Here is a 12,327-nt window from a genome sequence, read left to right as displayed (position 1 = left end):
TATCTGTACATGGTACTTTTTCACTGCACTGGGTATTTCTTTTATTACTTTCTAAAACTTTTTAATTTCGCCTTTCTGAACACGCGATCTCCTAGCAACCACGCCCCATGAGCGCATCGAGTTGCTGCTTACAACTGTCAAAAACTTTGCAATTTCGCTTTTCTTCAATATGAGTAACAGAACATTTTCATGTGAAGCCAAATTTAACGAAGAATTGTTCGAGATAATCATGGAGCCTTAGGTCATTTCGATTGTGACATTGGTTACTTTATCGTGGAGAAAGTTCCAGTTCAAGATGACATCATTCCGATTCACAACTCGAAACGACAAGATGGCGCCTCTCTTCCCGCCCTTGCAGGTGCAACATAAACTTTGATAAATTCAGTGCCGATTCTTGGGATTAGTGAATCAGTGTCACAGCTAGATTTCATTTTGGAACCAGATGAAGCCGAATATGTATGTTCACACTTCTTTTGTCAACCATGCGTGACACGGCACAGGCAATCGCAGTTAGGGAATGATGCGGCCACCATGTTGCAGAAATTCGTCGATTCGAACATATTGTTTCTGGACTGAGCTAAATAAACGAAGTGTTTGGAGAGATCGTAGATACTTGGACTTGAAGAAACGGAATTAAAAGTTGCAGCAAATGAAGGATTGGTGTGGACAAAACGGGAAAGGGATTCCAGATTGTATTTTTTAAAACTTGTGTGCGAAGTGTATCCAAATGCCCCGAACAAAAAATACATGGGACAAGTGTGGATCTAATGATCAAACTCAGTTTTGTGTGTGAAAATTCTGTGAAAGAAAAGGAAATTCATAATTAAAGTTGTCTTGGAATATGTGTATTGGAGTTTTCGTTTATCGTAAGTACAATATTATCCAGATACGCCTTCGATCTGTAGGCCAAAACATCAAGTATATTTCGTTACTTATTTACCAGTTGCTTATGTGCATTGTTATGTTGATACACGTGTCATATTCATCTATTGTAGTCAAGCTGAGAAATATTGGCGCAACTTCTGGTGCTTCAAATAAGGCCCCTTCCTAAACACTAGTTGAACAATCTCTGTAATAATTACGTTTTATGAATAAAAACTGATTATTGTGTGGCACAAATCTAACTGTGGAATGCAAATGACCCAAACAAAATAAATATCTGTAATTTTCAGATAGAACTGAAAGAATCGCGTCGTCAATTTCGTATTTAAATATCGTTACTGTTACATTAACTGAAACTGATGTTCTGCTTCTGTTCTGCCGTAAAAATATACAACACAAAACACTTTGACCACAAACGCATTAAATGTGCCACATGTACACATGACCATGTGCTTTGCTATTTATAGCGCAAACGTAAATAAGCTCCGCCCACTGTGATCGATGCAGACGCCAAACACGATCGATTCGATTTTTTAGGATAAAACTACAGAAAATTTATTGACTTATATCTTGATATGGAGCCAATTGTTGTATCCATGGAAGTTTGACGGTCACTGGTGATCTCCTTCCCGTATGGTTTTCGAAAAAACGTCTCCCGACACTCGGTTGTGTTTACATTGTCAGTCGAAACTGAATCATCGCCACCTTGCGCCACCTTGCGGGCTATTTAAAGTCAGGGTGGGGCTTTAATGATTCATGATTATATACACAGTGACTTGCTTTCCTACTCAAAGTTTCCTAAGGATCACACCTTTAATGCAACATGAACTTATGATGTGAAGTCATATTGGAATAAAACCAGGTACACAATGATCGTTTTATCTGTTTGTCAAGGCATCCTTGCACTCCGTTCTGTGAAAGACTTTATTACAATTGCTGAAAACAGAAATGCCCCCACGGCACCCACGCTCAGAAATGAACTGCGGAACGCCACTGGAGTAAACATTTCAACGTAAACAGTCCGAGAGTTCATGTCAATTGGACAATCAATGATTAGACATCCGTAATCTTCACAGACGAGCCACGGTACTGATTAGACTTCCCTGATCGAGGTGCTCGGCTGTGGCGTAGACCAGGAGAGCGATTACAGGATGCTGACGTAGCCGAACAGGACAGATGGGGAGATGGCTCATTAATGGTTTGGGGTGGAATAAGCCGGGCAGGGAGAACTGATCTCCATGTGTTAGTGAGGGGCACGATGACAGGTTTGCGTTACAGAGATGAAATCTTGGATGTGTAGGTGAGATCTTGGATGTGTAGGTGAGACCATATGCTGGTGCAGTTGGTCCTAACTTGGTAGAGAGTTGTGCCAGAGTGGTTGATCGTTACCTTAAGCAAGAGACAATCGTCCATATGGAGTGGCTAGCTCGTTCACCGGACTTCAACCCGATCAAACACCTTTAGAACATGCTTCACGTGTCCGTCGCATGTCGTCCTGTGTATCCAGGTTCTCTCCAAGAACTCGGAATTGCTCTCACCCAAGAGTGGAACACCCTTCCCTTGCCATCCATCCAGACGTTTATTGGACACATGAGACCACGGTGCCAGACTGTCATCGCATCTCGTGGATCATATACCCGTTATTGACACTTGCTCCGTGATCTGGAGATTTGATGGTTGCTGTCATAATCACTTTTTATGGCAGTCTAATATTACCGGTCGATAACGTGTTACTTTGGTATTTTCCTTAACAAATTCCAATAATTTCCCTTCAATTAAACATTTATCTGCACGATTTGGCCCATGGTTATTTGTATGTGTCGTTGGGAATTCAGAAAATGTAATTCTCAGCAAACTTTGAGTTGTATATATCGACGTGCATGCGCGCGCGTGTGTGTGGCTACTTTATCATTCCACCACGAAGGCGGTTCTCTCTTAACGACAGGCTGGTTCTCTGGGTACCGATCCTGCCCTGGAAAAGCCACCGTGGAATGTATTAAAATTTATAACCCGTGAATAGCTTTGTTAATCGACCTATTTATACACATGCATTGCAATGCGTAAACATCATCTGTCAGCACATTCAGTTGAACGGTTCTTAAGCAGAACATTTCTCTGAGTTGAAGGAGATACCTTGAAGTCATATATAGGTTAAGAAAGAAGTGCCTATCGCGACAAACATAAACGTAAGAATTGCACGCTCATTTTTTTTGGATGTTGGAAACACTTTTATAAAGACTGTTGTAAAATTTGTCGTTGTCGTGAGTGACAACCAAATAGAGTTTGTGATGTGTCTACTCATAGCAAGTCCTCTTAGGTTCAGCGTTTGCAGGTTTCATTGGATATGTTCGTTCTTGTATTAGGTTTTGTTTAACGCCACAATATTTCATCTATATGATGGGTCCATGTAAAAAAGACAAAACATGTCTTGTCATATATATGTAAACATGTAGCTATGTAAATAATCGAGCCTGGACCAGACAATCCAGTGACTGGCATCATGAGCATCGATCCACGCAACTGGGATCGATGACATGCATCAACCAAGTCAATGAGCCTGCAACGTCGCTTTAGATCTGCCGGCCGGTGTATTTGCAGACTGTGCTCAATACCTGCTCCTCTGTAAGCTTCAGACCCTATCGACCTGGCTTTTCCCTGTTTCACTGACTCCAGGTCCAGTGGAAGGATGTTTGTTGTTCTGCGCAGACAGTTGGAATTCTCGATGTCATCACTCATGGGTACAAATTACTCTTCCAGGTTCTTCCTGCTCTTACATCCCGTCCTATCGAACGTCGATTCCATCAGCCGACCTCGCCATCATAACTGTACAAAACAAAGCAAGGGAGTTTATTCACCGGTCTCTTGCTTCCAAAGAAAAAATCACAGGGAATGAGGATGATTATGAATCTAAAGAACCTCAACAAATCGTTTCTGGTCCCTCCTCCGAAATTCCAGATACGGAAGTTGCGATCAATGATTTTGAAGGCATTCTAGGTGTTAGGCAAGGAACAGATTCATGTAGACTTTTTCAAATGGGCGCTGAAGTCGCTTTTCATTTCCGTGCCATGGACTTCCTGACCGTTGACTTTGAACTTCATCATGGTGACATGATTGTGTTTGAAGTTGTACGGATTCTTCTCTTTGCTTCCTACGTAGGCACTATTGTCCACTAGTCCCAGGACCACGCGTTTTGGTAATTGGCCACCGATTAGGTGATCCTTGTGAAAGTCCCTACCACCTCTCGGGATGTCATGGGCAGTCACATGCACACGTGAAAGGCAGTCACCCCAGCGTTCAGACTCGACACGTGTGTTTCTCGGACAGCAGGATCGATGTTGAGTTGATGGACATAGAATTCGGCTTAGGTCAGGGCTAGTTTATAGACACCATCAGCAGCACACATGAAGCACTATCGGTGAACCATCCAGGACATTGAAGGTGAGATGTTTTGACTCCTGTACCATAACTCAGAAGGGTTTCCAAGTAGGCTCTGTAAGGGTAAGTGCCCATGGAGGGTGTGATCTCCAACTGATTGTGTCCCACTTGCAGCCGCACTTCGCGAAACAGGGAATGCATCACATTGTTGACTGTCGATACGGGGTTATCCGCTAGAACGGTATCCGTGCCATCATCTTTCATCACATGTAGACATACTCTCAGGTAGCACTCTTTCAAATCAATGTAAGCGTTCTCGGGATTGGAAATGTTAAACTGTAGTGGTCCTGCTACAGAGGGTGGTGCCAAGGGACTATAGCGAATCCACTGAGGTGGACACAGGGGGTACAGTAAAGAGATCCAACTGGGCCTTTGAACATTCGCAAGCATCTCGGCGCATCATGATGTGGATGTTTCACCCTTTTCTCTGCCTTGAAGGACGTCTGTTCAGGTTGAAATTCTGATGAGGACTGACCTTTAAACCATTTTTCTTTTCCTTTTACGCTGTTTCTGGTGGGAGATGGTGGTGGTTGGGACGACTTTACGTCTTTTAGGGGGTCTCGGATCCTAACGTTCCTCCAAGACATCCATCAGGGCTGCTGTGCCACGATGTTTCAGACTCTCTAACCACATCACTCACCAACCCAGGCAGGATCTTTTTACACATCTTGAGCACCGATGTTCCGGTAGATTTAAGGAAACGCAACGCCATCTTCAAGATACCTCCCAGGACACTGCCACGTTGATGATATCGTCCTTTGTATACTTTGATGCCACTCCCACGCTGGCCAAACTGTCCTCGATTCATCTGGTGTGCCAAATGCATGTCCCAACATGTTTCTTTCTGCGTTAGTAGTGGCGTCTGAAGTGAAGTGTCACGATGGCTTTCTCCATTTGAAATGGCACGGGTCGCCCTGTGTCGTCCATGATATAGAGTTTAATACCGTCAAAGGAACCATGACGCAAACCAAGTGAATGTGCTGAGGGCTTTTAATCACCACACTGTCTTGCATCATCTTCTTTGACACAGGCACGTAGATCAGCAAGGGAGCCATCGTATTGCCCACAATTTGATCTTCGACCAGGTTGGTGTAAATGTACACAGTATCAAATTCTGACAGACAATTCGCTTTTGTGTCACCTGTGATTTCCACATAGCCACCGGTCATGGGAGTAGCCCCCACTTGCCAATGGGCTAAGGCAGTCAAGGGAAAGGGCATCTCTGTGAAGGTTTTATAGTCCTCCTAACCGAGGATCGGTAGTTGAACAAATCCGAGCATTCTCAAGAGTGGACTTGGCATGATCACTTCCGTGGAATAGAGTGGTCCATTAGCATTTCCCATGAGAGGATGATTCATGGTCATGTAAAAGTCTTGTTTCGAAAAAAAGGTGGCAACCATGATGACGTGAGCTAAGGTAGAAAACTGTGGGTGGATGAGGTATCAAGTTGAAGTCTTCAGGTGGACGGGGTCGTCGTGGTGAGGCGGCCAAGGTGGGTGGTGGAAGTATGTATCCCAAACAACTGGTGAGCAGGGCTGTCCACAACTGTTTCTCTCTGTGATCAAAGGCCAACTGTACCATGCTCATGATGATCACACCATATATCACAAAGATCTGAGCAAAAAACACGACTTCACTGCGGGGTAACGTCATGCCAAAACAACACCAAGGTGAGTGTCGGCGCTGGTGATGACGTGGTGCAGTAGCAAGGGGTGGTTTATCTGCAGAGGTGATGACGGTGGTGGTGGTGGTTCTGTCATCGCGTGTGTCCACCCTCTGAATGAGTCTGAGAGACAGCATGCTCCTTATTTTATCTGTAAATGATCTGCAGGGATCCACGAATTAAAACTGGCAGGGTAGCCAGTCCATTTCACCAAGACCTCTTCTTGACCCAGTTTCGGTCCTGGACGTCTTTTCAGCATGCGATCCACGGCATACACATCATGTGTTTTCAAGATGGGTTGTATTTCTTCAGGGTAAAAAGTTCCTTGGAGGTGTTCACCATGATCATCTTTGATCCAATACACAGGAGGTGTTCTCCCTGTCACCAACCGGTCCACCGTAAACAGTTCAGTGGTCCAATTGGGGAGATTACCTTTCTCAAAGGTGCCTTTGGTTTTGTTCAGACGAACACGGGTGCCCAGCAGTAAAAGAGAGGGGGATCTTGGCTTGGGGGACGACAGTCTTTGTGTTATTTTCTTTTTGCGCTGAAGCCGTTGTTGTTGTTGTTTTTCCTCCATGTAGTCTAACACCCGAATTTCTGACAGGGGATCTCCTGGGAGGACATCAACAGGTCGCTGGCCAATGGTCCGATGCACACGATGGTTGTATGACTTGATCAACTGGGGTAAGACTTTCAAATAGTGTCTGGTCCCATGCTGTGTAAAGTATCGCCACATTTTATTTTTCAGAGTCCTTTGAAACCGTTCCACCACGGCTGCTTTCGTTTCAGGATTTTGACTGGTGTAGAAATGAATGCCATGCTTCGTCATGAGAGCCTGGAAAGGACGGTTGAAAAATTCTCTGCCTTTGTCTGTTCCCAATTGAGCAGGGAGTCGATCTTTGGCTTGTTGCATCAGCAAGGTTTGAAAACCTTTGGTCAAAGCAGAACTGCTCTTGGCCTTCAAGGGTTGCACCCATGCCATCTTTGAAAACACATCGATCATGCACAGCAGATATTTGAATCCTTTGTTGTCGTCTTGAAAGGCAATCATGTCACTCAAGTCTGCTTGCCACAGTTCATCGACCCCTCCCACACGATAGTGGTCTCTCGGAAAGGAGCGTCTGGCTGGTTTGTGCAAGGTTTAGGTACATTTGGTTTGCAACCAACGCTTGATTTGACTTTGCGATGGCATGGTCTTCTTCTTGCTTTTACTGGTTCTTGCATCTTGAGCGTGGATGCGTGCTGCTTTCCACAAAGGTCGCCAGCCTCCACAACTTCAGGATGTTCAGGATGAAAGTAAGTTTTTTCCAACCAGGCCGTCCAAAGGGAAGTAGGAAATCCTTTGTTTTGTTTCCCTGCAGCAGCAGCAGAGGGAAGAATGCGCTGTCGCGTCTTGCTCTGTCGCTTCATTTCTCTCAGACTGATGCCACTTCCTACATGAATGGCCTTTTTATAGAGAAGGGGAGAGATTTATTTTTTTCTTAGGTGGTGCTAAAGGGTATCCATGAACCTCGCCTGTTGATGAATCTGTCCTGTTTGGTATCAGATGGAGGTGGAGTCATCAACCATGGGGTTGACATCACATCTTTTTCTTCCTCCACTGGTGGATCCAGTTGCCACGAAGGAGGTGGGGGTGGCATCTCATCTTCTTCTTCTTCTTCCGCTTGTGGATCCAGCTGCTGCCTCCTTCTTCTTCTTCACTCTTTGTGACTTTGCGGGGAGAACTTGGGGAGGGAGAACTGGGTTATGGGTGTTTCTGGTGTGGCATGAGGATGGTGTTGCTGCTGCTGCTGCTTCTGCATCCATTGCCATTGTTGAGGATTTCCAATTATTTCATGAGGGACATGACTGTTGGCCAAATGGTGACTCAAAATGGACCAACCTGCAGGCCCCTCTTTGGTTTTCCGGTGAAGCACTAAATCGTTGATCAAGTCCACCATGTGTGTGCCAGGGACAGGTTTCCCTTCCACGGTCAGGGTTCCCTCTGGAGTCCAACTCAAGTCGGGATTGTTTTGAATCCTTGTCATCAAATTCATGGCTTTACTGGACATGGCTTTAGGAACACTCATGACCACTTCGTCTATCACTTGTTGAGGAGGGGCAGGTCTACCTGTGGTGTCCAATGTTGATGGTGATGACGGTGGGTGTGGTTGTGTCACTTTGGGTTGTAGTGGTTTGATGGTGTTGTTGTTGCTGTGCTGTTGGCGCTGCAACTCTAGCATGTGCTGCAACAGTTGGTTGTATTCTTGTTCCCGCATGTGAAAAGGCTGCTGTGACCTCTGCATCAACGCGTCCATCTCTTCCAAATTTTGGAGACGTTTCTTTTCCAAGAGATGGGTATGAAGTGTCTGACGATGACGTTGTTTGGTGGCCTGTAGACTTTGCCATGTGTCTTCAGGCACCAACACCATCTTGCGTGCGTACTTCATGGTGTTACACCACACACTGATCCCAACCTTTCTGGTGTCAGAACATTTATTACTTTTCTCCAAACAAAGAGGCTAGGGCAGAACCAATAAGAGGCATGAATCCTCCTAATAATCCTCCTCCATGTTGAAGAAGTTTACGTTTCTTGCTTAGAGGTACTTCTTTTTTCATGAGCGTATTCAAGACTTTACCGTGTCGTTGCAAGTTTTGACGTTGAGTCGTGGTCATGGGAATATTGCCTGCATACAAGTTCACCACACATTCACAAAGTGCACGGATGAGATCAGTAGGAGCATGTCAAGTCAAAGAAGTTTATTGTACAAAAGGCCACCGGCCCATATACAAGAAAGAGTTACGCATATAGATACAATTACATTTGTTACACATTGGGATATACACGTTGTTTGATTAATTCATTTCTTTTGGCTAATGCATGCTTAATATAAAGAGAAAGATTTAATATATTTGATTCGTTCTTTGTCGTCAGCATAACTACAAAGGCGTTTATCGGTGACATTGCTATTAAATAATCTTTTATATATTTCTTTCGGAGATCATTGTAAAATGGACAGACAAACACAAAATGAATTTCATTTTCTATCTCTAGCTTACACAATGGACAAATTCTTTTCACTTTTTCAATGGACAGTTTTCTTCCTTCATTTACAAATAGGTCTAGCAAACCAAGTCGATATTTAATTAACTGTTTTCTTAAGTTTTCCGTAGTGAGTACTGATAAATATATTTCTGGTTGAAGTAAAGTCTTGAAAGTTTTGTAATATTCATAACGCGAACTATCCTCTAAAGTGGAGTGCCATTCTTGGTAGAACATATTTATAGACCGATTCCGAAATTCATTAAGAAACATATTTACATTTCCAACTGACTGACATAGCCATATAAAACCAAAACCATGCGAAAATAAAAGATTTCTTATATGCGATGTCCAAGTATTCTTTCCCATGTTATCTAAATGTAGAAGCATGTTATAGGCTAATTTGGGGAGACGTTGTTCATGCATATGAAGAATTTTAAACCAGTATTTTAAACATCTGATCTGAGAATTAATATATAATGGGTATCTACCACATTCACCATAAACCATGCAATTTGGTGTAGAAGATCCGACACAAAGAAACTTTTTACATGCTAATAAATGAACCTTCTCTAAACAGTCATAACGTTGAAATCCCCATACTTCAGAACCATACAATAAAATTGGTTGTATCTGGGTATCGAAAAGCTTAAAGAAGATATTAGGTGACATCGATCCCACTTTATGAGAAATAGACATTACACTTATTAAAGCTTTCTTTGCACGCAAGGACAAGTCAAGGGCACATTTTTTCCAATTCATTGTGTGTGAGAACCAGATTCCTAAATAAGTGTAGTGATCTACTATATTGACTAACTGACCATCGAATGACCATCTCTCTTTCGACGCTATTGACGCATGTTTGAGAATGCCTTTGCGCATCGCTTGAGAGGCAGCACACAAATGACACAGAGCGTGTTTCTGTTTCCTGAGGCACTGAGATATCTTTCTTGCATGGATGTGTCAGCCTGAATGAGGCACTTGATCTGCAGCTTCTCTCTTTTCTCAGGCAGTGGCAGGAGGGAGTTGCAACTGTTGATCTGCCTTCTTGGACTTTCTTTGGGTCCGCATGTGCACCAATCGCCTGAGAGCATCAGCTTGATATGCTTTCATGACATTTTCATGAGCCTTTACTTTTGGCTTAGTAGTCATCGTTGTTCTTGTTGTTGTAGGACGGTGGCGCCTGGTGTTACCCTGTTTGAGGAGTGGTGCTTGAAGATAATGTTGCCATTGCAACAGAATGCGTGTCAAGACCCCTGCAAGTGTTCCACTACCATTGCGTTGCATCAGGTAGTCAAGACGTTCATCCATAGGCAGACGTGAATTGACAATTTTAGTCAGGGTATCATTATGTCTCTGCAACCACGTCTTATGTTGAGCTTTCAATGGGATGTGTCCTGCTCTCAGATTCCGCACGACAATCGCAAACCACTGCAAAAGACGATTTCTTCCTTTGACAAAATATACGGCCACTTTTCTTTTTTCTTCTTTCATGGGGGCTCCTGCTGCTGCAGACCTTGAAAGCGTTGAAGATCGAGTGGGGGTGAGGAAGGCCATTGTTGTTCCTGACGATGCTTGTTCAAGGGTACCATCGAAGAGTAAGACGGACCTGGGGTGGACTTCTCCTGCTGTTGCTGTTGCAGAGGTTGAAAGAGTTGAAGATCATGTGGTGACGAAGGTGCTGATGATGTTGAAGGACTTGGTGATGGCTGCTGCTGACGATGCATGGTCACGGGTACCATTGAAGAGGGAGACGATCCAGGTGGTGAAGGAGTCTTGTGAAATACAGAGGTCACAAGTCCCTGTAGCGATGAGGGGGAGACCATACTGTCATACCATAGACATCATTCACCAGCTCTTTGTCTTTGTTCTTTCCCTTCGTAAGATGAACCTGTTTCCGTCTTTGCCCCATGATGGATGTAGGTCAACTGAAGGAAGATCTGACGGTTCACCTTCTTTTATGAAAGTCTCTTCATCTCATAGATACGAGGGGTAATTCGGATCTCGAAAACAGGCGGGTACGTACGCGATGGTCTTGCAACGTGGTGGGCTTCAAGTCCAAGAACAGGTAAGTGTAAGGCTCTCGGGTAGCTTCTCATAGGCTTCACGCAGAACAGTAACTTTGCCTGGAAACACCTGGTGAGCCAGACTGTCGATCTGCGATGCATCTCTCGGATTTTTAAAGAGGACCATGTAGTGAGCATTCAGACTGATGGTGAGATGTTGCGGCGATTGAGCAAACAAGTTCTGAGTGAGATACAGCACAGATGTGTTTCGGTGATGACTTTTCTTGGTGAACCATCGCAGCACTTCGGTTTCTTCTTCGTTCGTATTGTCCCCCAGCAAATCATCGATGACCAGCCAATGTGGGGCCACCCCTTTTTCGGGCAAGGCACGATCCGCTTCTTTCATGCTGTGGACAAACTCAAGAGTGACCCCTAAGCGGTCTGCCATCTCTTCCAGTTCATGATGAAGCAGTTGCCATTCGCTGTACACCCACACGATGCGATGGGGTGACGTATCCAACACCTCGGGGCGATGCATCTGCTCCATACATGATTTCAAAAAGGAACTTTTTCCTGATCCTGTGGGACCCGCAATGAACATCGTAAAAGGATGGCGTAGGGTCAAAGGGGTGGTCATGACCTCTTCATCATCATGTGATGCCATCCTGTGTTATGGCTGACTGACACCAGGCAACTGATCCTTTCAAGCATGACCTTTCTCTTTTATCTGTTATTTTTTTCTTCCTATCTCTCCCATGACCCATACAATTTCTTATGAAAAAAAAGAAACACACCGTTCGTCCGATTTAGAAAAGCGGGGCTCAGACCAAGTGTCGGAACGAACCCATCAGCACAATTCGTTTTCGACCAATCAGGAAGCAGGGTGTCAGTCCCTCTCCTATAAAAAGAGCGAAGCCACTGAAGCCACTAGTCGAGCACTGAAGGAGAGATCAACCATGTCGTCTCGATGCAGCTGTCTGACGTGCTAGACCAACAGTCAACAATGCCAGCGGAGGAGGAAAGTCTATTCATGGACAATAGTGGGCTACCCACGGGGTGAATCGGAGACGATCCTATCGCAGAGCCCACACAGGTTTAAGAACATGTCTGAGGCTATGTCAGCATTACAACAAACTATTCAACGCGGAATTGACATACCCGACTGTTGGGGTGGTCCGTATTATTATCTAGTATCGAGATCAAGGAAAGTAATGTAATCAAGGAGACAACCCTTGTCCAGCTTGTTTCCAGTTTGTTTTCCAACGGCCCTTTTCAGGGCCACCAATCTCACCCAAAAGACAACTTTCATCCTTTGCTTT

This window comes from Haliotis cracherodii, unplaced genomic scaffold (assembly GCF_022045235.1).
Source record: "Haliotis cracherodii isolate W230 unplaced genomic scaffold, xgHalCrac1.p SCAF_17, whole genome shotgun sequence".
In the NCBI taxonomy this organism is placed as follows: domain Eukaryota; kingdom Metazoa; phylum Mollusca; class Gastropoda; order Lepetellida; family Haliotidae; genus Haliotis; species Haliotis cracherodii.
Note: the sequence above shows the minus strand (reverse complement) of the source record.